The following is a 27,676-nucleotide window of genomic DNA, read 5'->3' on the forward strand; positions in this document are numbered from 1 at the left end:
TGAATGAACTATCATTAAAATAGGGCTCAGGTACACTGAAATTTAGAAGTAGTTAGCAAGTTAATGAGATGTCAATGCGAAATAAGAAAATTGAAAATTTAGTAAGTTGTTATATTATGATAAAATTTGACTGAGGAATTCATGTTAGGGGAGGAACAAGAAAGGGACCATGATTGGTAGCTATTGGAGATGACAGAGTCTCAATTGGTAGAAAGATGATGTACAGTTAATTATATAAATAATAAGAAAAATGATGTATGGTTAACTTGCTTTAATTTTAAAAAATATTTGTGCATGATATCATCTGATATCATGATTGGTGCATTTTTTTTATTATTATCAATGTTATGCTTGATAAATGTTGAGGTTAATGTTTAGGTCAGGACAGCGGTCCATGTGCAAGACTATCTAAGGAGAAATATAGGGCAGATGTCCTTGGCTGTAACCCTAAAGTCTCGTGAGGAAGAACCTACATTTTGGAATAGAAAGTCTGACCGAACTAGTGTGAAAATCAATGTTGAGAGTTGGACCGAGGTGGTGTGAAAATCGATGATGATAGTGAGGTGGAGCTGGTGTGGAAATCGAACATGCATGTGGTATTTCATATAATTGCTTTATTTATCAAAAAAATAATAATAATAATAATAATAATTGCTTTATATTAGTCTGTAGAATCATATGCATTTTTGTACATTTGTTCATAATTATACAATGTTCATTGTGAAATCTTTTTGTTTTTTTTTTCTTTCTTATTATTTCTTTAATCAAAGCTTATGATGTTTTAACAATTTCAAATTTGGCAACTCACATGTAGTTGCCGACAAGCATAAGGTAAGTTACGATGTTGATGGTCAGTAGCAGATGATGATCACGTTTTATCCGGAAAAACTTGCAAATCTCACCGTTCACGTTTTATCCAGAATCGGAATTTCGTCATATTCTCATGAAATGGTAATACTATCATAAAAAGTATGTGGTATTTCACTCAGGTTCAATGACATTTTTGCAAATGTCAAAAAGAATTCAATAGCATTTTTAAAGAAACATTTTCGCAATTAATTCTATTGCATTTTTGTAAACAATGACAAATACTTAATTATTATTTTTTTGCACTAAGAGAGGATAATAAAAGTATTTCAAAAACACCAAGTTGTGAAGGATGCTATCTTCCTACTGAACAATAGCATACACCTTATTTAAATTATCTACTTATTATTGTTCTCATGAATAATGTATTATTTCTATTTGGAAGAAATACTATTAGTCATAAAATCAACTTAAGCAGTATAGCTTGTTCATGCCATTCACTCCTAAACTAATAAAATGATCTCCATTTCTTTTACATTCTCATTGTTATTGATTTTTAACAGAGATTTTGAATATCACTTTAATTGGTTATTTGAAATCATATGATCAACAGACCTCTCCTCTAAGATCATTTATCATGAACTTCATTAACCATTCTAGAATGAAGATACAATTTAATTGCCTGGATTATTCAATCAGACCAACTTTTATATATATATATATATATATAAATGCAATGAATAGGATCAATAAGTAGATACATGTATGTACGTTCAAGATGAAAGTGATCATAATAATTGAATGGTCCTTGATCTTTCAAAATTTTGTCTCCTAAAATAAATCAAGTTGCTTTCAAAGATGGCAAGCTTGCCCATATTCTTGGAAACCACACATCTGCATCTGGGGCACACAGCGAGCAACCATTTCATGCTAAGTGTCAGGCTACCCTGACTAGCTTAGTAAGCTTTCAAATCTTACTAAGGGTCATTGGGCCCACACAGATCAGTATATTGGCATTCCAACACCTCAGCCTTCTAGGTTTTACGGAGAAATTAAGTCACATTATTATTATTATTATAATAATAAAAAATATAATTAGAGAAGAAAATAAATACTTTTTTTTATCTTGATCCAAGTTGTTGAAAATGACGGCCACCAAACTCTCAAATTTAAGATTACATTTAACGGTAAAATAAATTTTTATCATTTTTCACTAACATTAAATGGAAAAAATAGGGGAATCTAACATGTTTGAATGATAAAGAGTAATTCTCATAAGATAGGAATCGTCATTTCGTAGATCAAATTGAACAAGATAATCCAATTCATTAGCTATTGTATATCTAAACAACATTCTTATAAAAAAAATGATCATAGGGTTCCCTAATAAGAAATCCTTTTTCAATATGATTCTTAGCCAAATAGACATTGTGCAAATTGGTGTCACAATTCTTTGATATGCTCATCTACTGCAAGTCCATATATGTCACCACATACATTAAAATGAATATACGTATAAATTCCATGTTACAATGTCTGCCATGAGCTGGAAGAACCTTCTCGTTCCCTTGGAGGGGATGATAATAGAGGTTTTGGTGGAATTTTCAAAGTTTCAAGGTTTCCTTCTAACATTTCTATCACTCTACTCATTGGAGGTCGATTTTGTGGATTGATCTGTATGCACCACAAACCTACTAAAATCATCTTTCTTGCAATTTCATTCTCTTCCATGGTTTTGACTCCACATAATCCTAGATCTTCATTCAGATCAAGGCGTTTGTACATCCAATCTGGAAAATATATTTCACTAGTATTATCGACTCCTTCGCTGAAGTTTTTTCTTCCTCCAACCATTTCAAGCAACATCATACCATAACTATAAACATCTGACTTGTGTGAGACTCCTCCAAAGTTTCTAATTAAAAATTCTGGTGCAATATACCCTGCTGTTCCTCTAGCACCTGTCATCGATATAATACTTTCTTTTACAAGGCACAATTTAGCGAGCCCAAAGTCAGCGATCTTGGGACAGAAGTCTTGGTCTAAGAGAATGTTATGAGGTTTAATGTCAAAATGCAATATCCGAGTGTTGCAACCTCGGTGTAAGTATTCTAGTCCCCGAGCAATGCCGATTGAAATTCTGAAAAGTGTCTCCCATCCAAGGTGAGGATTTTTTTCTACTGACGATTTAGCATCATATATGAATTTTTCTAGAGATCCATTCGGCATTAACTCATAGATAAGAGCTCTTTTGGGACCCTCAACACAAAATCCTATCAAAGTGACGATATTAACATGGGAAGTCCTACTAATACTAGCAACTTCATTGATAAAGTCTTCTCCATTACCTTTTATTTCACTTAGAACCTTTACAGCCACCATACGACCATCAAGTAACTTTCCTTTGAACACACTACCGTAACCTCCTTGACCCAATTTGTCTTTGAAACTGTTAGTCATTTTCCGAACATCTGAGTAGTTGTATCTTTTTTGAGCTAAGTTTCCATGTCTCTCTAGAAATGCCTCCAACTCCTGATCATCGTCTGAAGAGCATTTCCCTCTTAAGCAACAAAGAATAATCATTGCCGATATAATCAAAATTGCACCTATCACCGCACCTACACCTACACAGAAAAATAAAATAAAATAAAATAAGCTGATGAAAAGAGAAATTTACTAAAACGGACAACTTTTCAAACTTAATTACTAAAATCAAGCACTATACATCTTATTTACAAAAACGATAATTTACCATTTTGATAAATATTTTATTTTCCCAAAATGGTAAAAATAGTAATTTCTAGATTTTTGCTATCAAATTTGTCGGAAGAATCTTCTCACATGAAATCAAAATGTATTTTATAAAATGTTAGAACGAGTCTTCTAACATGAGATTATAATGTATTTTATGCGGTGCAAGAAAGATCATTCTGACACATCATAGATCCTTCTAACAATTTTGTATAAAATACAATTTGATCTCATGTCAAAAGACTCTTTCTGAAATTGTATAAAATAAATTCTTTTGACAAAAAGGATATTTATGGTAGTAAAAATATGGAAATTACTATTTTTACCATTTTGGAAAAATAAAATATTTACCAAAATGGTAAATTATCATTTTTGGTAGATAAGATGTATAGTGCTCCATTTTGGTAAATAATCGATATGTCATGCATATTTTGTTAAATTTGCTTGATGAAAATTAGAGTATGAAGGAATAGCTAAGTGGGGTTATATTTTTGTAGAGGTCTACCAAAGGGTGAGCGAAGCATTTATATGTAGGTTAGTGGCACGAAGATCCTGCTTGTCAAAATGATTGGGAGTAAAGTAGTTATCCAACTCTTGGGGTATACGGTATGGGAACTACTTCGTAAATACGAAGGAGCTGAAGTTTAAGGACGCATAACAATTTCTTCTTAAATTGAGGGAGGCTTTCATATAAAATAATGTTGGACTGACCTTCAGATTGACCTCAATTTACTATTTGCTGGCATGGAGACGTGTACTGAGCCATAGATGCTTTTCATTGAGTTACTAGTAAAAAGCATTTATGGTTATGTGCGCACCTCCACTTCAACAAAGTGTGAATTTAGGTCAATCTTGAGAGGTCACTCCAATACGAGTCTTTCATATATACCCCATCATCCAGGGTAATGGGTAAAAAAAATGGTTAGCTAACACGAGACTAGGAGAAACCACTCAACTGGGCTTTCCAATACAAACTAATCGAACAAACAATAACAGAGCTAGGACTTTCTTATACAGGCGTGTAGAGACAAAAATATTACACTCCTTGGAATTAGTGAAGTTGAAATCAAGGCATTCAAATATGGTTCAACCTGATCCAAACCCAATTGTCCAAGTGGATCAAATATACAATGGGTTCGACCCATACCCCAATCGTTGCGGCTAAAAGGGATCCAACCCTTTATCATTGTAGCACATGGTGGTCCAGCCTCTATAAGAGCAGACCCCTTCAACCATCTAACCATAAGGAGGTTAAGCCTTTATAAGAGCCGACCTCTTCAACCATATAACCATAAAGGTGGTTTGATAAGAGCCGACTCCTTCAACTATTCACCCACAAGGTGGTTTGGCCTCTATTGGAATCGACCCCTTCGTCCTTTAACCCATAAGATGGTTCGGCCTCCCTTAGGAGCAAACCCTTTCACTCATTGTCATACGGTGATTCGACCTCCTTTAGGAGCCAGCCCTCATTGCATAAAGTGGTATGACCTCCTTAGGAGCTAAATCTTTACTTGTTAATATAAGGTAGTTCGACCTTCTTTAGGAGCGAAGCCCTTCAATCGTTGCATATGGTAGGTCATCCTTCTTTAGGATCCAACTCCTTCATTCGTTATCTTAAGGTGGTTCGGCCTTCTTAGGAGCCAATGACCTACCCCTCCTCTAAACACCCTTTCACTTACATGGTTCAACCAATGTTCTCCTTCACCTATATATTTCAACCAATGTGCCCCTTCATTTGTAATGCCTCATATATTTTTAACACGTATCTCGAAAAAATTAGTAGCTCAATCTATAGGAAAATTTTCTTGAGTTGGAATTTGATGAAAACAATCACTACTGGAAGCACAACAAAAAATTCATTGAAATCAACTTTAAGTTGCAAAAATCGGAGCATGGGACAATTTGATTTTTAACATAAATTATTAATGACTATTACATCCTTTTAACATTATAGATACTAGACCCACATAAAGTTATAGAATTTCTGGGTTTTTGGCACGTTCTATTCTTCTAACCAAAACCCTAGACAAAAAATGCTAGCCTCCCACTTTCAATCGATCTTTCTTCGACCTAGAGAAGCCATCAAGATCCGTCGTAAGAGAAGATGTTACATGTCGCATCAAGAGATTCAAGGGAGTGCGTAAAGTTACAATCTTTGTTATCTTTGGAAAGGATAGGAGTCAATCCAAGTTTGATTTCTACGATTCTTAGGGATTGCTCAAATCAAAATTGTAGGGAATTTATAAATGTTACTGATGTTTGTAGTTTTCGTGCATTGTAGTGTTTTAAATTTTAAAAATCTTGTATATTGTTGAATATTAGGAAAGATTCGTTATTTTCATAAACCCATGATAATTTAGGGATAAAATCCACATTTTAAAATTTTATTTTTTCGATTTAAGCAAATAAAAATTGAATTTTGGTTTCAAAAATCGCAAACTAATAGAAACTCTACATTCAACAAAAGTTTCTATCGATGCCACCAATAAACCCATCAGTGCCACTAATTGAGACTTCATCAATGTCACTAACATAATGGAAATTTTTGCAAAAAATATTTTCAGATTTCAACCAAATTTGATTATTTTCTCCTAAAAGACTTTATAAGATGATCCTCGACGTTTAAAATTGTTTTAAAGCCTCATTTTCAACTTGTTCAAGGATTTTTAAAATTTTGACTTGAAATATTGAAAACTTCAAAAATGAACTTATGAACTATTTAAATTCAGAGGGATCAAACTGTAGTTACGATGCCCTATGGACGAGAGTATGGACTCTCATTGCATGTGTGTCTTGACAAGTGGATATCTGAGTGATAGTTTACTTTCTGTTATCGTGAGGCGATGTGTAATATTTTATTTTTAAGATCAGATATCCATTCCACACACCTATATGCTTTATTTTTCATTTCGTTTTCAAAAAAACAAGGATATATATTATGTATCTATTTTGGGATTCATTAAAGAGTTTGTGAAAGCCTTAAGAAATAGTTTCTCATATCCGTCTGGAGTGACATACTATTCTAAGATGAACAGTTGTGATATTAAACTCTTATATAGTATAGGATGAATAAGGGATTAATATCACAATTGAGATCCGAGAGTTTCCTCTTTATCTTTACCGATAAACTATGTGATGTAATGATAATTTGTGGTACTGTAGAAAAGTATTATAGAGCGATATGTTTGTCTGATAGGCTTAGATGAAGATGATGAGTCAATGATCATTAACTATCTAGAGTAGCTGAACGTATTGACATTTTGTGAAAAAACTTATTTTTATGGTCACAGTCAATAGCCAACAACTAACCTGAGTCGGATAAATAGTCACCAAACCATGGTAAGTTGCAGCGATAGCCTATAAAATAAAAAACTAACGAGACGTCTAGAATAATTCAAATCCTGACTTGGATGGTATCCAGTCATGGTTCCCAACACTCTTAACATACATACTACCATTATTTGTACATATTACGCTTTAAGTTGGAAATTAATTTGAAAATGTCTACTTTAGTTTTCAATTATTTGTAAATGTTTACGTTTTTTTTTATTGTTATTTATTTGTTGAAAATATTGCATTTGTTTTAAAATGATTTAGAATGTTTTTTCCCGCGAGAATACTATTACTTTGGAATAAGGTTTTCTTGATGGGTAACTTCCTCACTACTCAACTTATCATTTACAGTTGTAGATCTTTTCTCCATTGAGGAGCAATTAAAAGATACTACAGAGGAGTACCGTCTTGTTAGTCACATTGATGATCAAAGTCCATTTTCAAGTGAGAACTAGAATTATTTTTCTTAGATTAGTTCAATTTAGATGTTAGGACCTTTTTATTAATTTGTTGAATGTAGGATTTGATGTTAGAGTGAATTGTTGCCAAATTTTGTTTCATGGAATTTTTTTTAACTATTAGTTCATATTTCAATTTACTTGTAGATACTTTCGTACTTATATTTTAGTTTATTAGAATTTCCGTTGCAATACTTTATATTATCACCATATTGTTATTTATTTATTATTATTTCTTAGTAGTGTGTATTTGAGTGCCTTGGATTCTAGCATGTGATCATGGAGATTCGTACTTAGAATTTGGGGATGCCATAGAGTGGTATTAGAGCCCAGTATTAGGTTCATATGGGACTTAGGCAACTCTATTATAAACATCTAACTGATTTCACAGAATGGTATCAAAAAGTCTAGAGGTCTGTTAGAATCTAAACAGGAGTTAGGATAAGACATGATGAGTCGGGATAGGGAAAGATTAAAAATCTTTAAGAAATTATAAACACTAGAATCATAAAACACTTAACACCTAAGACTCGACACGAATCTAGATTGTGTACACTTCATTTTTTTTGAAAACATTAGCATAAATTTTAAGATATTGTTTTTTAATGAATAGTTAACTATTTGAAAGAATCTGGCCAAAAAATTTCATATCGCATTTAACTATATGAGAGGGAAAGAAAAAGGAAAGAGAACTATGGACGATGGTCAACTTGCAAGACAAGACAATGAAGATTAGATGGGTCAATTATTGGTTGTTAAAGCTCGCATCACAGAGACCCAATCGAAGATCATGGAAGAGATGGCCGAGATTAGGGGACATCACATACACTCACATGGGGTAGAGGCTATTCCAATTGAGGTTCCTTACTCAAAACCAGTACCTTATTGGCAACCACCCGTTATGATAAGGCATTCATTACCTCATGGACAACTACAGTCAAGGATGCTATTGTAGAACTTTCAAAGACTACAACCACCATTTTTAGAGGATTAGTAGACCCCGCAGAGGATGGGGAGTGGATACTGAGGATATACGAGTTATTGATCGCCATGGGTTGTATAGATGAGTAGAAGGTGACTTTAGCTTCTTTCAAGTTAGAAGGTGATGTTAGTCAGTGGTGAAGATCAGTCAAGAATGTCCAGAGAGATTTATACTTGGAGGGAGTTTCATAGTGTTTTTGAAAAAGTTTGTCTTAGAGACAACAAGAGAATAAAAGTTTGGATTTTATTAGACTGAGTTTCTCACCCTAGGGAGTTCCGATCTTATTTGTGAAGAAGAATAATGGTTCATTGCGACTGTGTATCGACTAAAGGAGGTTGAACCAAGTGACTATCAACAGAGTCCTTATTCGACTAATTGCAGGGTGTCCAACATTTTTTAAAGATCGATCTCAGATCTAGGCACCACCAGTTGAGGATAAAAGAGAAAAACATTCCGAAGACCATGTTTCCCACAAGGCTAGGGCACTTTGAGTACCTAGTAATGTTTTTAATTTGATGAATGCACCGACAATACTTATGGATTTGATGCACTGATTATTTTGGAGACACCTCGATAGATTCGTAATTGTATTCAAAGATGACATCTTTATCTACTCCAAGTCGAGGGAAGAACATGAAGAGCATTTTAAGATTACACTTTAGACTTTGAGGGAACACCATTTGTGTGCTAAATTCAATAAATGTGAATTCTAGATAGCTAAGGTGAAGTTTTTGGGACATGTGGTGTCAAATGAGGGAATTCAGTGATCCTGCAAATGTAGAAGCAGCATTAAATTGGAAACAACCCAAGACAGTTACGGAGATTAGAATTTTCCTTGGGATGACCATATATTATAGGAGGTTTGTTGAAGGTTTTTCTACTCTTATAGCACCTTTGACATAGTTGACTCAGAAGAACGTAAGGTTTGATTGGGACAAAGACGTTGAACATGAGACAAAGACGTTGGATGAAATACCTTAAGGATTATGATTTCACGTTGGAGTATCACTTGGACAAGGTGAACGTCGTAGCTGATGTACTTAGTCGGAAGGATGCAAACTCGTTAGCATATATGATTATACTTGAGTGACAGATACTAGAGATCGTGGTAGAATTCACATTTGATACACTCGTTGAGGTAAAGGAGCAACACAATTATTTGGCTGCAATGAGGATTAAGAATTCTCTAATCACGAGAATTACGAAACTTCAATGATTGGATGCAAATTTAGCAGAATATCAGTTGACGGTGGACAACATAGAAAAGCAAGATTGGAGCATATATAATAATAAGAGCCTCAAATTTCAAGATAGCTTATGGGTACTATCTAAAGATCAGTAAAGATCAGTAAAGGACATAAATTTGAATAAAGCACACCAATCGAGATACTCAAACAATCTAGGGTACCTGAAGATGTACAAGGATCTTCGAAAACACTTTTAGTGGCCAAGACTGAAGAAAGACATTGCAGATTTTGTGAGTAGGTGTTTGATTTGTCAACAAGTCAAAGTAGAACATCAACAACCATCAGGTCTACTCCAATCATTGCCGATAACGAAATGGAATTGGAAACACTTAACCATGGATTTTACTGTAGGGTTACCGAGAACTAGCGATGGTTTCAATACAATTTGGGTAATTATAGATAGATTGATGAAAATGGCTCATTTTATACTAATTAAGGTTACTTGCATAGTTGAAAAACTTAGGAGGATCTATAACATGAAAATAATCAAAATTCATGGAGTATCAGTGTTCATTGTATCATATAGAGACCCCAGATTCACTTCATATTTTTGGAAGAGCCTACATAGCTCTAGGTGCTCAGTTGAAGTTCAACACAACATTTCATCCTCAGTCAAATGGATAGTTAGATAGGGTGATTCATATCTTGGAAGACATGTTTCGAGTATGTGTTTTGGATTTTAGAGATAGTTGGAAGACTCACCTACCCCTAGTTGAATTTTCTTACAACAATAGCTATTAAGCTAGCATAGGCATAACTCTATTTGAGGTATTGTACAGGAGACCATGTAGATTACCTATTTGTTGGACAAAGGTGGGAGATGTAGTTTTAATGGGTCTAGAATTAACTGAAGAGATGACGTAGAAAGTTAGAATAATCTGTGAGAGAGATTGAAAGTAGCCCAAAGTAGATAGAAAAATTATGTAAACAAGGGGTGAAAATCTTTGGATTTTGAGGTTGGGGATATCGTATTTTTGAAAATATCACCGTGAAAGAGAATTTTCAAATTTGGCATGAAGGGAAAACTCAAATCACGTTACGTAAGACCGTTTAAGATTTCAAAGAGGATTAGACTAGCTTATAGATTGGTACTACCACCATAGTTGGAGCAAATTCTCAATGTGTTTCACATGTCCATGTTGAAGAAATACAACCCAGACCCTTCACACATAGTCGACTTCCAGTCATTGGAAGTTGACGAGGATACTTCATATGAGGAAGAACCTTCCTAAATTTTTGATAGATGAGAGAAACAATTGAGATCTCGCATCACTCCCTTAATCAAAGTATTGTGGAGGCATCACAACATCAAGGAACTAATAAGGAAAAAAGATACAAACATACAACCATGATACCCAGAATTATTCATGGATTTATGTAAGATTTTAAATTTTGAGGACGAAATTTTTATTAAGGGGGAGAATATAATACCCCAGATTTTTTAACACATATCTCAAGGAAATTCGAAGGTCAATCTATAGCAAAAATTTTCTTGAGTTGGAATTTTACTAAAACAATATCTCCATTGGAACTGAAACGAAAAATTCATCAAAATCAACAATAAGTCTGTGAAAATCGGAGCATGAGACAATTTGACTCTTAAAATAAATTATAAATGATTGTTACGTCCTTTTAACATTATAAATACTAGACAGACATAAATTTATAGAATTTCTAGATTTTTGGCATGTTTTATTCTTCTAACCAAAATCCTAGATAGAAAATCCTAACCTCCTTCCATTTTCGATTGATCTTTCTTCAACCTAGAGACACGATCAAGATCCATCGTAAGAAAAGAAGTTACTTGTTGCGCCAAGAGCTTTGAGGAATTGGGTAAGTTAGGATCTTTGTTCTCTTTAGAGAGGATAGGATTCGATCCAAGTCATATTTCTGCATTTCTTGGAGATTGCTCAAATCAAAATCGCAGGGAATTTCTAAACCTTATTGATGGTTGTAGTTTTTCATGCATCAGTGTTTTAAAATTTAAAAATATTGTATGTAGTTAAATATTAGGAAACATTACCCATGATCAATTTTTGTTGTGTGATAATTTAGGGATAAAACCCACAATTTTATCTTTTCGATTTAAGCGAATAAAAATTGAATTTTTGGTTTCAAAAATTGAAAATTAGCATAAACTTTGAGTTCTATAGAAGTTTATGTCGATGCCATTGACAACGACCGAGAGCCACCGATTGAAGACTTCATCGGTGCCACAGACATAATGAAATTTTTACAAAAATTTAGAATTTCAAAAAAGACCCAAATCGATGAGTTGTTGAAGTTAGATTTTGTCTAATGGATTCTTTCACCATTGGGACCTCTAATTCTATTTCAAAGAAAAATGATAGTTCACTTCGTCTATGCATTGATTACAAGATGTTGAACCCAGTCATCATTAAGAATAAATACCCTATCTAGAAGAGTTATTTGTTCAACTATAGAGTGCCCACAATTTTTCCAATGTTGACCTTAGATTAGGGTATCACCAGTTGAGGATAAAAGAGGAAAACATTGCGAAGACTAATTTGTAGACAGGATACAAAACTTTGAGTATATAGTGCTGCCCTTTGACCTAACAAATGCATAAGCAACATTTATGGATTTGATGCATAGACCTTTTTGGAGGTATTTGGACAAGTTCATTATTTTGTTCATAGATGACATCCTCATCTACTCCAAAATGAGGAAAAATCATGATGAACATTTGAGGATTGCATTGTAGACGTTGAGCGAGGACAAACTCTATGCCAAAAGTTTAGTAAATGTGACTTCTGGATGGAAGAAGTCAAGTTCTTAGGCCATGTGATTTCGAAGAATGGAATTTGAATGGATCCTCCAAATGTATAAGCAATTCTCAATTGAAAGCAACCAAGGTTAATAACAAAGATTAGAAGCTTCTTAGGAATGTTAAGGTATTATAGAAGATTTGTTGAGGGTTTTTTGAAGGTTGCAGAACCTCTTACAAAACCAACTCAGAAGAATGAAAAGTTCATATGAAATGAGAAGTGTGAATCAACTTTTCAAGAATTGAATAAGAGATTGACTACAACAGTTATTATGATTTTCCCAGTTGCAAAGAAAAGTTGACCATCTATACGGATGCATCAAGGATTGAATTGGGTTACATGTTGACAAAGGGAAGGTATTGTAAACACCCCATTTTTGCACTCACCTGATTAGTCAATTCATCAACCTGATTACGATAGTTTCTGATGATAAACAAATATTCTAAAGGTTTTTATTTGTTACTAGATATATTTCCAAAGCTTAGATGAGATATTTCACGCTAATAAATCAGAAACTATAGTGCACTAGGAAAATGTGACTCAAAACATAGAAAATATCATTTTGAGATTAAAAGAAGTTTTATGAGAAAACTTAACAAAAATTGACCAAAATACCCCTAACACCATAACACCCCTCCTAGAAATCATATTACACTTAGGAAGACCCTTTTGAACACATAAATAACAACCTAAAATCAAATAAATTATTTTGCCAATTTCAATAAATTTTGACAAAATCACCAAAATACCCTCTCATGTGGTCCATACCCATTTCACATCAAAAAATCATAAATGACATTTCCAATTATTTCCTTACGAAAAATTAATTCTAAAATATCCCTAAATGTTAAAAAATGACATCCAACACAAAAAATTTCCTTGAAGGCAAAATGGTAAATTTTCATCCCTAAAATTAAAAAAATCTAAAACTAATAATTAAAAATTTTCATAAATATAAACTAGAATCTTAATAAATTAAATTAAAAATCTTTAATAAATAAATATAATTAATTAAGATCATGGGCCAATTTCAAGTGGTGACTCATTTAATTAAAGAACCCTCCACCAGAGGGTTCTTTAAAGAATTAAAAATTCATTATACATAAGTCAATTAAATTAAATACAAATAAAAACTATTTAAATCTTATCTAAAACAACTTGAATATTAGTTAGAGATAGATTTTATCCAAAAGAGACTTAATCTAATTCAAACCTTGTCAAAAACTTCTATAAAAAGGTAACTAGACAACCAAATCTCATAGGTCTTCAGAAATCCTAGAGAAATGGGTCAAAATCTCTCTCGAACTCCCCCAAAATAAAAAATCTCTAGTCCCATCTCAATACCCTATCCCCCAAGCCTTAATTTTCAACCCGAAAAATATGCAGAAATCCTAAAAGACAACTAAAAAAGTTAGAAAAACATTTAGATTTATCAAAACAATTTCTCATCTTCGAGTTTAGGGGCAGATACAAACCAAGAAAATTCATACAAAAAATGTTCACAGTCAATTTCTGAGGGAATCAATCGCTACAATCACTTAGGTAAAACAAGTAATCTTTTTTATTTTCATTCTAGATTTAGGCCCTTTTTTGCAATGTAAATCTTTGAGAATGGTAGAGATCGATTTTCGTTGGACGAGGTTGGTACCTAATACCTTTCAATCTTGTAACTTGATTCTCATATCCGTAATTTCTTCGTAAATTTTTTGTTTTTATCTGTTTAGAGTATCTTTGGTTCTTAGACCGTAAAACTAGGTGTCGACTCTATAAATTAGGTGTCTACGCTTCGAAGAAAGCTAAAATTGAGGCATATTGGACCATTTGAGGTTGTCGAGTGGATTGGACCGCTCGTTTACAAACTAGCATTACCTCCCCTAATTGACAAAATTCATGATGTGCCCCATGTATCAATGTTCAAGAAGTATGTACCAAACCCTTTGCACATAGTGTACTTGCAAACATTGATAGTGGAGAAGGATATTTCATACGAGGGGGACCAGTGCAAATTATAGAAGGGAAAGAAAAATAGTTGAGCTCATGTATCATTCTCTTGGTTAAGGTACTATAAAGGCACCACAATGTTGAGAAAGAAATTTGGGAGGAGTCTGACATGAGGTCCCAATACCCATAAAAGCTTGAATATTAAGGTAGAAATTTGGGCACACAATTAGATTGGCACTAAAAAGTTATTAACCATGGACTATAACTTTGTGAAAAATGAAGATCGGAACGTCGAAAAACTTAGGAACCAAAACAATTGAACCTTTTGACAATTATAATTTTAAGTAATATAAATATCACACTTAACACAAAATTTATAAATTTTCTATTTTATTCTCTGCAAAATACTAGAAAAGAATCCAACCCTAGTAAAACCCTAAAACTTCATAAGCAAATTCGAAGTCCGAGGAGCAAGAACTAGAGATGCTGTAAAAGAAAAAATAACCCCAACAAAAACATCTATGATCTTAACCGAATAAAATAGTAAAGGACACAAATTGCATCAAATACATCGAGAACCTGGAGACTTTTCGTCGTCATAGCAATGTAGGATTTAAGGTGGGTAACAAGTCAGTTTCTCAATGAACCAAAAATAAATACACCAATGGAAACCTAAATCGAACACCTGAAGACAGTTTTTGGGGAAAAAATGTTCATAGCATGGGCGACACCTCGAGGTGCCACCACCCACATTCCAATGGTATCACCCCCTATGTCTAGAGATGGCACAGCAAGAGTGCCCCCTTTGCCACCGCCTGCAGGTCTAATAAGTGGACCCCACTTATGCCTTATTTTGTGTTTTAAAAATAAAATTTTAACGCCATATTATCTTAGATTCTACATGTTATTGATTTTAAATCATTGTTAGCTTCATTGGAAAATTTATAAAGGAAGTTGGGAAAACTGAAAGTTGGATTGGACTTGTGTGCTTAATGAGTGAGTATTGTTGTGTGTATGTTTGGTACCCAGAGTGAACCTTATTAATTTTTCCATGGCACCATCATATGTTAGTGAAACCCAAAATCTGTGATGAGGCAACAGAGCTCTTTGAATGGTGTGAGTCTCTAGGACTTGTTGAGGAGGTAGACTCCTCGGTGAGGGTAATTCCCAAGGTTTTCATGCAAGACAACAGATCCTTTTAGTGAGGGTGAGTCCCGAAGTTTCAAAATAAACAATAGATCCCTTGAGTGTGGGTGAGTTTTAGAACTATAGTGTAGACAACAAACCTCCTTATGTGGTGGTGAGTTAATAGCTAGCGTAATTTGATGGTACGAGCCTCTAGGTTACTTTGGTGCAATTGACCTGTTTGATTGGGTGAGTGAATACCAGTAGGGTATGGGTACTACAATCAGTGTGGATCTTTATCCGGTGATCCAGCAAAGTATGGTTGGTTGATTGTTGAGAGCGGGTTATGCGTCAGAAATATGGAAAGCCACTTCATTTTATTCCAGTCGTTTATTTTATTTGGTAGCATGTTGCCAAAATAAATTATCATTTGGGGTAGAATATTTAACTCGTGCCTTGAGATCCTAGTACAAATCCTAGGGATTTGTTTTAGAATTTTGGGGACGCCACAAAAAAGCATTAGGGGTTTTTCTCTTGAAATCAGCATAGAGGAAAAGAGTTCAGTGAGAATCCAAAATTCCATTATCAAGGTTAATTTTCACTCCAAAGAAAGAAGACAAGGAGGAGAAGGTGAGTCTAGAATAAAGATTATTCACCAACAAGAGGATCATTATCTATATATCTATATGTATATATATTTGGATAATTGCAATGGCTTCTGTGGAGTGTAATTCTCGGAGCTATTGACACGTGGCAACCAAGAGAAATAGTTACCGATCCACCGAACTAAGAGGAAAGTCTACCGAGCTTAGAATACAGGTCAGGTCACTTGGAGCTGATGTGACAGGCATGATAGTGCTATCACTAACAAGATAGATGTGACAACTCTTAACCTGACATCGGTTGCAACTGCCTCAGACCTGACAGGGCAGTTGTAGCAACTCCTACAACTGTCAGATCAGAGAGCAGGTGCAACAACTCTGAGAGAAATCACTGAAAATATCTTGGGAAATCCATCAATCAAGACCCTTATAAATACCAAGTTGCAACTCATATCAAAGGTTAGAAAAAATCTTCTCTCAGAACTCTTTATTAGTTTGGCACTAATTCAACTTGATCGTCGGAGTGGTTCTGTCGCAGGTCGCCCACCGAGCTAAGAACTTTTAAGGGAGATCTCGAGGTAGAGTGAAAATCTGCATCTACAATTTGGCGCCATTCATGGAAAACTTACAAGGAGAAAACGACCATTATGGTGAGAACTAGAGGTGAAGTGCACGGATAACCATCAAACCTCCTACCGGCATATCCATCCCCATCACCACAGGATCCAATGCTTGTGATGTATCATTTGTTAACAAAAATGAGGGAGGAGATACACAAGGGGTTAGAGAAGTAGAATGATGAGATCACAGCAATACGAAGAGAAAACGAGGAGCTTCGACAAAAGCTAGGCAAGGGAACTGAAACTGGAGGAGGGTTAGATGAAGAAGGAAGCCAGGGGCATACAGTCCAAGCAGCGGAGAGAACTGAGGTTGATCGGATTGTGGATTCTACGACAATAAGGACACAGCAAGGGAGTTCTGAAGTTCGTAATCTTATGACTAGGGGAAGTTGAGGAGATGCTGAAAAGAAAGGATGATGAACTACAAAAAACTTGAAATGCAATTCTGGAGCTTAGGGGAGCATCGTTCTCACAAGTAATAATGAACTCGAACCCCTCGAGAGCCTTTCATTTACCAAAGTTTGAGACATACGACGAGATGAGAGATCCCATGGACCATGTCCTCCACTATAATAGTCTAATGGTCTTGTACCAAAGCGACGATTCTTTACTTTGCAAACTCCTCCCGTCCACCTTAAGTCATGGGACTATGTCATGGTTTCAGGGGATACCAGTTGGGTTGGTAATGTGTTTTTCTGAGCTGGAGGAGATGTTCGTCGGACAGTTTGTCCATTTACGAAAGAAGAAGATTGGGGTAAACACACTATCCAACTTACGACAAGAAGTCAACGAGAACATACCGTCATTTGTCACCCGATTCCGAACAAAGGCAATAGTCGTTGAAAGAATGGACGAGGCAACCGCGTGTGCAGCTTATGTGGTGGTAATCATCCCTGGGACACAGTTACATGAGTCACTAATAAAGTATGATCCCACGCAGCTCGAGGATTTGTATGTGAAGGTAGAGAAATACATCCTCGTAGAGGAATCGATGAAGAGCAGGGGTTGGGAAGCATAGACAGTCGCTAATGGTGAGGGTGATCAGGGAACCCAAAAGGTAATTACCGAGTTGAGAGAAAGAGGTAGTAAGAAGAGGCGACAGGACCCAAATGAGCAGTCAAGATGGAAGAGAAGGCAGGTATATACACCATTAAACGAAACGTTTTCAGTGATATTAAGGCACATACGCAATGATCCCAACTTCATACAGTCACCTCGGGACTATCGAGGGAAGCCGGGAAAATCATACTGTGAATATCACGGGACAGAAAACCACCCAACCGAGGATTGCTACAGGCTATGACATATCATACAAGATATGGTCGAGGACTAAAAGCTCAGGAGGTACGTGGCTTCTACAGATAGAAGGAGGCGAGAGGCCCAGAGGGAAAAATGTCGAAAACCTTCACTTCAGCAGGCCGGGTAAGAAAGGCAGCAAGAACCCGAGGGACATAGAGTGGTGCACACTATCACGGGGGGGCACCAATCAGACAGACAGTCTAGGCAATAGATAAGGCGAAAGTGATGAAGATACGTCATGAAGTTGACGTTAACTAGGACGTGTTCGCATGGTCATTTGAAGATATGCCTGGGATAGATTCCTCGGTTGTGTGCCATCGATTAAACGTTGACAAAGCCTTTTGGCTAGTTCGGTAGAAACCCAGAAGGTTTTCACTGTGCCTGAGGTAGGGGATGAATGAAGAACTTAGCAAGCTCTTGAAAGCAAAATTCATCAGAGAAGTGGAATACCCCGAGTGGGTAACGAATATAGTCGTCATACCAAAAAAGGACAGGAATGTCAGAGTATGCATCGATTTCACTAATCTCAATAAGGCCTTGCCAAGGATCTATAGATTGGTGGATGCAACTTCGGGGCACGAGAGAATGTCGTTCATGGATGTATATTCGGGGTATAATCAGATCCCTCTATCAGAGGAAGACTAAGAGAAGACGTCTTTTACGACTGAGCAAGAGTTATTCTGTTTTAAAGTTATGTCGTTCGGTCTAAAAAATGTAAGGGCGACCTATCAAAGGCTGGTGGAAGATAGTCGAGGTATACATCGATGACCTACTAATAAAAAGCAAGAGTGTGGAAGATCACTTACGGGACCTCGATGAGACGTTCAACCAACTAAGGGGATATCGGATGAAGCTAAATTCGAAGAAATGGGTGCTCGGGGTAGCCTCCGAAAAGTTTCTCAGGCATATATCACCAAGAGAGGCATTGAAGCAAACCCTGACCAAATCCGATCCCTAATCGAAATACCGAGTCTGAAAAACTAGAAATAGGTGCAAACTCTAGCAGGAAGAATTGCAACCTTGAATAGATTCATTTCTTAAGTTTCGAACAAACTGTTGTTCAGCTTGCTGAAGAAGGGCAAGGGATTTTCATGGAACAAAAAGTGCGAGGTAGCTTTCTATAACTTGAAAAAGTACTTGGGGCAGTCACCCATCCTCAGCACTCCAAAAGAAAGGGAGAAGTTGGGGATTTATTTGGCAGCCACTACGTTGTCCATATGCTTAGTGTTCTTTAAGGTAAACCTCGGACGAGAATATTCAATATATTACATCAGCAAGGCATTCGCCCCATCAGAAGTTGAAACCGAGAAGGTCGATTTGTTTTTGGTTTATTCATCCCATAAGCTCCGAACTTATTTTCTGTCACACCAAATCCAAGTAGTAACGGGCCATCCATTGAAGGATATGATGTATAGATTGAATAAATCTAGGCGGATGGCAAAATGGGTAGTAACTCTAGGGGAGTATGATATGCAGTTTGAAATACGAACAGCTTTGAAGGACAAGTATTGGCAGATTTCTTAGTAGACTTCCCGATCGAAGATCTAGGCTGAAAAGAGGAGGAGGAAGAAGATGAAGTAGTAGAGGAAACGAACGCTTGGAATAAATAAGCAGGATGGAGGATGTTCGTTGATGGTTCATCCAATTACTCTGGGTCGGGTATGGGGATAGTATTGGTAACCCCGAGCAATGACAAACTCGAGAAAGTATTGAAGCTCAGGTATGGGGCTTCTAATAATGAGGCGGAGTATTAAGTCGTTATAAATAGTCTCAAAATAGCGAAAGACCTCAAGATTGGCAGGTTTACAGTATTTACTAATTCTCAGATAGTCACAAATCAATGCAAGGAAGAATATGAGGCAAAGGATGAACGAATGGCGAAGTACTTGTCACCGAGGTGAGAATAAGCAGGATCCTGAGGGACGAGAATAGACATGCTGATTCGTTGGCATTCATTACATCGATGCTCAGAGATTTGAAAGTCAGAGCAATACCCGTGGAATATCAGCAGAAAGCTTGTATCGACTCTCAACATGAGGAGTGTCTGCTAGTCGACCGATCACTAAGTTGGATGCAGAAGTACGTAGAATACCTCCAAACAATGATGCTCCCTCATGATAAGAAGGAGGCCAGAAAACTCCTTTTCCAGATCAAGAGGTACACGCTTGTTGAAAAAGAGTTGTACAGAATGTCGTTTGGAGGACTACTCTTGAAATGCCTAAACATATAGGAATTTGAGCTTATAATGGCAAAAATACATGAAGAAATTTGCAGTAATCAATCGGAAGGATGGTTAATCGCGAACAAAGTGATAACTCAGGGTTACGTTTGGCCGAGGATGCAAAAGGTATGTCAGAATGTGCGATAAGTATCAGAAGTATGAGCACATGAGTCTCCAACTTGCGAACGAGTTCACTCGATGAAGGCACCTTGGCCATTCTCTATTTGGAAAATGGATATCGTTAAGGCCCTGCTTCGGAGAAAAGGGGGTAAACTTTTTATCTTAGTGGCCACGGACTACTTCACCAAGTGGGTAGAAGCTATCCCCCTTACCCAAATCAAAGACGAAGAAGTCATCAAATTTACATGGGAACACATCATAACGTACTTTTGCATCCGTTATACACTAATTTCAGACAACGGGACATAATTTAGAGGAGGTCGAGTGTAGCCATACTACAGAGAGTATGGGATCCATTCATTCTAGTCATCTCTGAGGTATCCACAGGGAAATGGACAAGCAGAGGCTTCCAATAAAAATATCATCGACAACTTGAAGAAAAGTTAGCTCAACATAAGGGGAGATGGATGGAAAAGCTGCATAGTGTGTTGTGGGCGTACCGAAAAACACCCAAAAGAGCTACCAGGCTGACACCATTTGTGTTAGCATATGGGACAGAAGTCATCATCCCTTGAGGTACAATTCTCTACAGTCAGGACGCAAGTCGCAGAGACAAGCCTGAACAAAGAAATGATAGCACAGATCTAGACTAGTTGGATGCAACTCGGGAAAGAGTCTTGGAAAGACTTGCATGATATGACCAACAGCTGAAGAGGTCTTACGACAGAAAAGTGCAAAGAAAGGAATTCAAGGTCGAGGATATGGTACTAAGGAAAGTATTCGCCAACACAAGGGAACTTAATAGTGGGAAGCTCGGAGCTAATTGGGAGGGACCGTGCATTGTCTATAAAGCTGGAGAAGCGAGAGTGTATCATTTGAGAATAGTAGCAGGGGATGTAATCATGGCACCATGGAATGCCTTTAACCTCAAAACATATTATCAATAAATCATTTGTCTCCAAGTTCTCGCTGCATTCTATCATTTAAGAAAAGCCTTAGCCCTTCACTGATGCCGAGCCCAACCGAGGGGTTGGTATAGCGAAAAGCCTTGGCCCTTTACAAGAGCCGAGCCCAACCAAGGGATTGGTATAACAGAAAGCCTTGGCCCTTTATAGGTATCGAGCCCAACCTAGGGGTTGGTATTGCAAAAAGCTTTGGCCCTTTACAGGTGTTGAGCCCAATCGAAGGGTTGGTATAGCAGAAAGCCTTAGCCTTTTACAGGCGTCGAGCCCTACCAAGGGGTTGGAATAGTGAAAAGCCTTGCCTCTCTCAATAGACACGAGAGGGATTGGTTAGTCGGTACTATCAGATTCTTATAAAAAGCTTTCAAGTCATATGTTTGGGAAGCAAAAGCCTTCCCTTTCACTAGGCGCAAGGAAGTTGTAAGCTGAGGTACTTAAACTTTATTAGTTAAGTTAAAGTGATTAAGTCAGGGCACTTAAGCTTTATTAGATGAGTTAAAGAGGTTGATCCGAGGTACTCAACTTAAATCGATTCGATCAAATCCTTCTAAGAAGTCTTATCACATTTACATTTGCCTCGGAAACGAAAGTTGCAAATAAGGATAAACACGAAAACACACTTTTTCATTAATAGGGGAATTCGGTTACATAGAAGACAAGTTACAAGATTGGAAACGAAAGCAAGAAACTAGCAAAAATTATCTAAGCGTCAGCATCAACACTGGCATTGGCGTCATCGAGAGCTTGCTCAGTTGTCGGCACAGTTGTATGTTCAAGAGGAGTATCATTATTCTTTTTGGACAACTCGGCCTTCTTTAGTTTGGCTTTGAGCTTATTGTAGGCCTTTTCCCAAGCCATCTTCGAGGTGTCTAGCTGGGTTTAAAGGGAAGTGAGCTGCTCTTCGAGCGCCTTCTCCTTCTCTTGATCTTTAGCCTTGAGAAGCTCTTCGAGCGAGGAAACTTTTCCCTTTGCCAACGCCAGCTGACCTTTATTTTGTTCCAACTCGGACAGTGTGTCGTCTAAGCTTGCTTGGAGCTTTAAGGAATTTGCTGGAGTGGCATCCCTCTCCAACTGAAATTTTTTTGCCTGACCCTCCGCTCTGTCGAGGTCATTCAGCGTCGTACCCCTAGACTAGCAGAGCTTGGCCACGACATGTTGCACTTAAAAAAAAAAGTTTATTCAGGCAAGTGTTAGAGCTCGGAGATATTAAAGCAATTATTTATAAAAAGAAAAATCAATTAAAGTTCCTTACCGCGGTCAGGGCTCAGAAAGTATCATTAAAAAATTTCATCAGATCCTTGATAAAGCTAATGCTTGTGATCGCCAAATCCCATGAGAGGGCTATTGACTCGAAGAAAGTGCGCACAATCTAGGGATCGGATAGTGCCAAATTTTGGTCGGGAACTGGATGGCCACCCACTCTGGGGTTGACCATCCACGAAGAGCGAGGGGGGAGGTTCTCTCTCTACTCCAACCCTACTAAAGAGGCCGAAGCCTGGGACGGCTTGGCAGGGGGCAAGTTGGTGCATCCTGCGGCGGGACGAGGTGAAGAACGAGTGGAAAGGGGGGCCACCTTCAAGGGTTGGGGATTGGATCCCCTCCGAATCCTTTTGAGTAAAGGTTGATGGTCTTCCTCCTCTTCTTCATCCCTGAGGTCGACTGGCGGCACATTCATTATGTCCTCCTCAGAGTTGGAGTCCATGGTGGGAACTAGGCGGTTAGACCGCAAGGCCATGTCTTCGTTGCCTGAAGACTGGGGGTCGGTGGTTGGATAATTGGGTTAGTTGGAGGGGAAGAAGGGTTTTGTAGCTTGGTGGTACAGTGCCGGGTTGAACAGAAGGGTGGTGATGATTACTGAGTCCCCTGCGCTGGTGTCTTTCTTTGGGCCTGCAACAGTGGAGAGCTAAAAGTTAGAATAAAAAAAAAAAAGATGAAACTCATGAGACAGAGGGAAGTCAGAAAAAAGGGAGAGTAGGTGTACCAACCTTGGTGATTTAAGGAGTGGAAGGCAAGAGGGGGAAGCTCATCCCCTAGAGCATTTTCCCACCGACCAGTTAACTCAATCAAAAACAAGAATCACTCCTTATCCGAGTCGGGGAGCTCAATCAAGGACAACTTCCCTCTCCTCTTTGAAAGGTAAAAGAAGCCTTGCATGTCTGGGCACCTCTTGAAGACAATTTGTTCCCTGATGTCAGGAAGCCCGAACTGGATACCTACTTCCAGTCGTTCATTCATTTGCTCAAAAACATGAATAAGGCGAAAGAAGTTCCCGTTCATTTGTCCAGGGCCCTCTAATAAAATTTCAGTACCTCCTGAGTTAACCTACTTAAAAGAACTCGGAGGCCTACTTTGAGTTGTCCCTAGTGTACCATGATGGTGCTTGGGGAGAAATCTCGGGACGTTGAAGGTTCATTCGCGTAGGATATACCCATATCATCAGGGATAGCGAAAGTACCCCTGACTACATCCAGTGGAGGGAGAGTAGGGGAATAAAACTTCCCCCTGGCCATAGCAAAGGCTAAAAAGCAAAAGAAGAGGTTTTAGAGGAGAGGGGAGGGGGCCTTGACCTTTAACCTTTAAAGAAATCGAAGAGACCTTGGAAGAACTTGAAGAGCTAGCAGTCGCTTTGTTGATACCGGACTAAAGTGCGCAGAGAGAGCAAGAGAGAGTTGGAGAGCAGAAGTGACTAGGAAACCAAAAGGTAAAACTGAAAAATGAAAGGGAATGGGGTATATATATGCTTGAGAAGCCTCAGGATATGAACCCAGATCAACGGCCAGGATCCCCTCAAGAGACGAAACAATAATGAGAACAACATAGCATTTAATGGCTGTAGACACCCCAATTTGAACGGGCCACTACTCGAAAAGGCCCAAAAATACAGATTTTCCAAATAAATGGGCCAACGGGCCTTAAGGGCCCAAGTCATTGAAAAGTGACATTTTGACCAAACCGAGGCTCCTAAGACCTCTCAATGGTTTAGGAGGCCACCAAAAGGACTCGGCCTACCTTACGCTTTCCCAATATTCACTGCTCCGCTTCCAAAATCAAAAACGTTAAATTTTCGATAAAGTTCACCAACGGGCCTAAAAAGTCCGATTTGCCAACACGTGGCATCTCGATCAAACCAATGATTTCAAAAATCTCAAAAAAATAAATAAAATTAAAAAAACGAGACTTGGGATGCCTACCACCTCCTATACCTTCCACCGCTCCATCTCCGAATCCAAAAAAAATCTAAACCCACCTAAGGCTCATAAACCCTCAATTCTTCAAAATCCACTTTTCTCACCTCCCCCTTAACCTAAACTCAATCTCACATCACCTAAAAATCTAATACCAACCTACACCCTCAAAATCCATTCCAAAATAACCCCTAACCAATTCCTAAAATCCAAAATCATTTCATAACCCAAGCTCAAAACACTCTAAAGCCCCTACGCCCAAATCCATATCCAATTCATATCCAACCCACAACCCTAACCCATCAACCACTACCCACATCAACCAATCACCATCTTGATAATCAAAGATGACAAATGTCATCACCCCATCTCACCTCCCTCACCCAACTACCTACCCCATTAATTTGCTTTAAATCCCATCTACCCACACATCAACCCATCACCTTTTCTCTCAAATCAAACACATCTACCCATACCCCTAACCTATACCTCCCCTAATCTACCCTCATCATTCCCTACAAACCTACATCTACAACCTAAACCTACACCATCCTCTCAAGTCAAACACTCAACCTCTCCCATCAATCTATCTCAACCCTTCATTTTCACCCACTTTGACACATGGCATCATCTCCCTCACCCTCCCAAAATATCATCAACCACCTCTTTAAATTCTCCATTCTCTTAAATCAAATACCATTTAATCACAACCACCATCTTAAACTCACCTCATCAAACACTCCACCCAAATGGGTTGGGTAGGATCCAAACCATTTGGGTCAAAACTCACCCATTTAACCCCCATTCCCTAAATACCCTCCAATCTCCTCTAAATTACACCTACTTCTCTCTCAAACTCATAACCATTCTATCCTTTTTCTTCATTTCACCCCATTATATCCCTAAAATAACTCCTCAACATCTATAAATACCCTCTTCCTCTTCCCAAAAATGGCTCCCAACTTTTAACTACAAAAAATTCTCTCCCCAACTCTTAATACCAACCATTATTCTCAATTCTCACTACAAAAATACTCCTAATTCTCTCCCCCAAGTCTCACAAAAAAAATTACTATACTCCATTCACCTCTCTCATCTCTTCTCTACTCCTTTAATTACACAAAAAAAAATAACATTTTCCTAAACTACTAAGGACCTTAGAAGACATCAAAGAAGAAGAAGAAAAGAAGAAAGAAGCTTCAAGGTGGGTTCAAGGCAATCTCCCCCCCTCTCTCTCTCTCTACCCTCTCCTCCTCCCTCTTCTATTATCCCCCTCCTCTCTTCTCAAGGCAAAGGTTTATAAGGATCATCCCCTTCAATGGGATGATCCTATAATCAAGCCAAAAATAAATCCCTACTTAGGGTACACATTATCAACACGTGGCACTTTATTTTTACTATTGTATTTTCGATTAAAATGACTGAGTTGAGTTGAGGTGACCACTATTTAGTGGGGAGAAAAGGGTGCCTAACACCTTCCCTTTTCTCCAACTGAGCCGCTTACCCCGAATCTCAAGGTTCGATTAGTTCCTATCCATCGAGAGTCACTAAATGTCAAAAATGTCACATTTTCTAAAAAATGCACATCGGGTGATCATTCACACCCACTTACAAAAATGAATGGTGGCGACTCCAAACCATTGTAGATGTGGTCATCGTAATGACGAAATCCCGTGTCTACAATGGCATTAGAAATAAGGCGATCGTACGAACACACGTGTGTTATCAACCATTCACAATGTGCCACATGTAGGCGGCACATAATTGCACTGCTTAAATCAACAGACGGGAACACACTTCAATAAGGCAATTATAACGTCCGTCATCCTCGAAAAGTGTGTGGTCGGACGTCATAAATCAATGCAATTAATGGGTCAGGTCAAACAAACACCCAATTGAAGATTTTCATGTGTCAACCAGAGTATTTCTTGGGGTCTCGGATATATATCCCAGACCTCGAAAGGGGGTATTGTGGAGTGTAATTCTCAGAGCTATTGACACGTGGCAACTAAGAGAAAAAGTTATCGATCCACTGTATTAAGATGAAAGTGTACCGAGCTTAGAATACAGGTCGGGTCACTTGGAGCTGATATGGCAGGCGTGACAACATTATCACTGACAAGACAAATGTAACAACTCTTAGCCTGACTGCGCTATCACTGACAAAATAAATGTGACAACTCTTAGCCTGACAGATCGGTTGCAACTGCCTCAGACCTAAAAGGGTAGTCGTGGAAACTCTTGCGGCTGTTAGGTTAGAGAGCAGTTGCAACAACTCTGAGAGAAATCACTGAAAATATCTTGGGAAATCCATCAATCAGACCCCTATAAATAGCAGGTTGCAACTCATGTCAAAGGTTAGAAAAAATCTTCTTTGAGAACTCTTTATTAGCTTGACACTAATCCTAACATGATCGTCGGAGTGGTCCTATCACAGGCCCCCCACCGAGCTAAGAGCTTTCAAGGGAAATATTGAGGTAGAGCGAAAATTTGCATCTACAACTTCCGTTCCAGGTATGTAACAATTCACTCCTAAATAATTGATAGGATATAGATTTGGTTATCAAATTTAATCCAATTATTCATCCTAGAGTCATTCATGGTTGAAAATTAATGATTGATTACCGCTTGATCCTTATTAATAGTTGTGTGAGCATGATGAATGAATATTAGAAATATGCTTACAATTTTTAGATATTTCTACCATGAAATTAATATCTGTAAATAAAAAGAATACTACTTCAGATATATAATAATAATAATTAAGCATTTTGCTTAGATGAAAAATAAGTTTATAATAATTATAACCACTACAAAGTTACCCAAAAAAAAATGCATGATTACAAAAGAATCAATGTCAAAATCCCCATAGGTAAACATCTTACTTTCGACATATAGACATTAATGGGGGGACTGGTTAAGGGAACATTTCACAAGAAAATATAATTTGCTTTGAGGAATAATTTAAAGAGAAAAACACTAGCCATGGTCTCAAAATGAAAGATTTTTCACATCACTTGTAAGGAAATATTTCTTGATTTCTAGAAAAATGAAAATCCTTCAGTCTCAATTGAGTGTTAAATGGAGAGCCTCAGACGTGGGTTGATGCTAGAAAAATCCTTATATTTTGGGTCAGAACTGAAACAATATAAAATGATGGATATCATACCTGCCCCAATCTGTTTTGCCAGCTTCTTGGATCCTGCACAGATTATACCGTTGTGTTAAAGAGGC

General features: G+C 37.5%; 1 pseudogene across 1 annotated transcript; it reads right to left on the minus strand.

Annotated features, from left to right (window-relative positions):
• Positions 1 to 2,093: 2,093 nt before the first annotated feature.
• On the minus strand, positions 2,094 to 27,640 carry LOC147406160 (PR5-like receptor kinase pseudogene; annotated as a pseudogene). Its single transcript, XR_015176339.1, has 2 exons — positions 27,612 to 27,640; positions 2,094 to 3,431 (listed from the first exon to the last, which is right to left on the minus strand). The product of XR_015176339.1 is annotated as a PR5-like receptor kinase pseudogene (transcript).
• Between the last annotated feature and the right edge of the window lie 36 nt (positions 27,641 to 27,676).

Source organism: Akebia trifoliata, chromosome 3, assembly GCF_017979445.1.
Source record: "Akebia trifoliata isolate Shusen 1 chromosome 3, ASM1797944v1, whole genome shotgun sequence".
NCBI lineage: Eukaryota > Viridiplantae > Streptophyta > Magnoliopsida > Ranunculales > Lardizabalaceae > Akebia > Akebia trifoliata.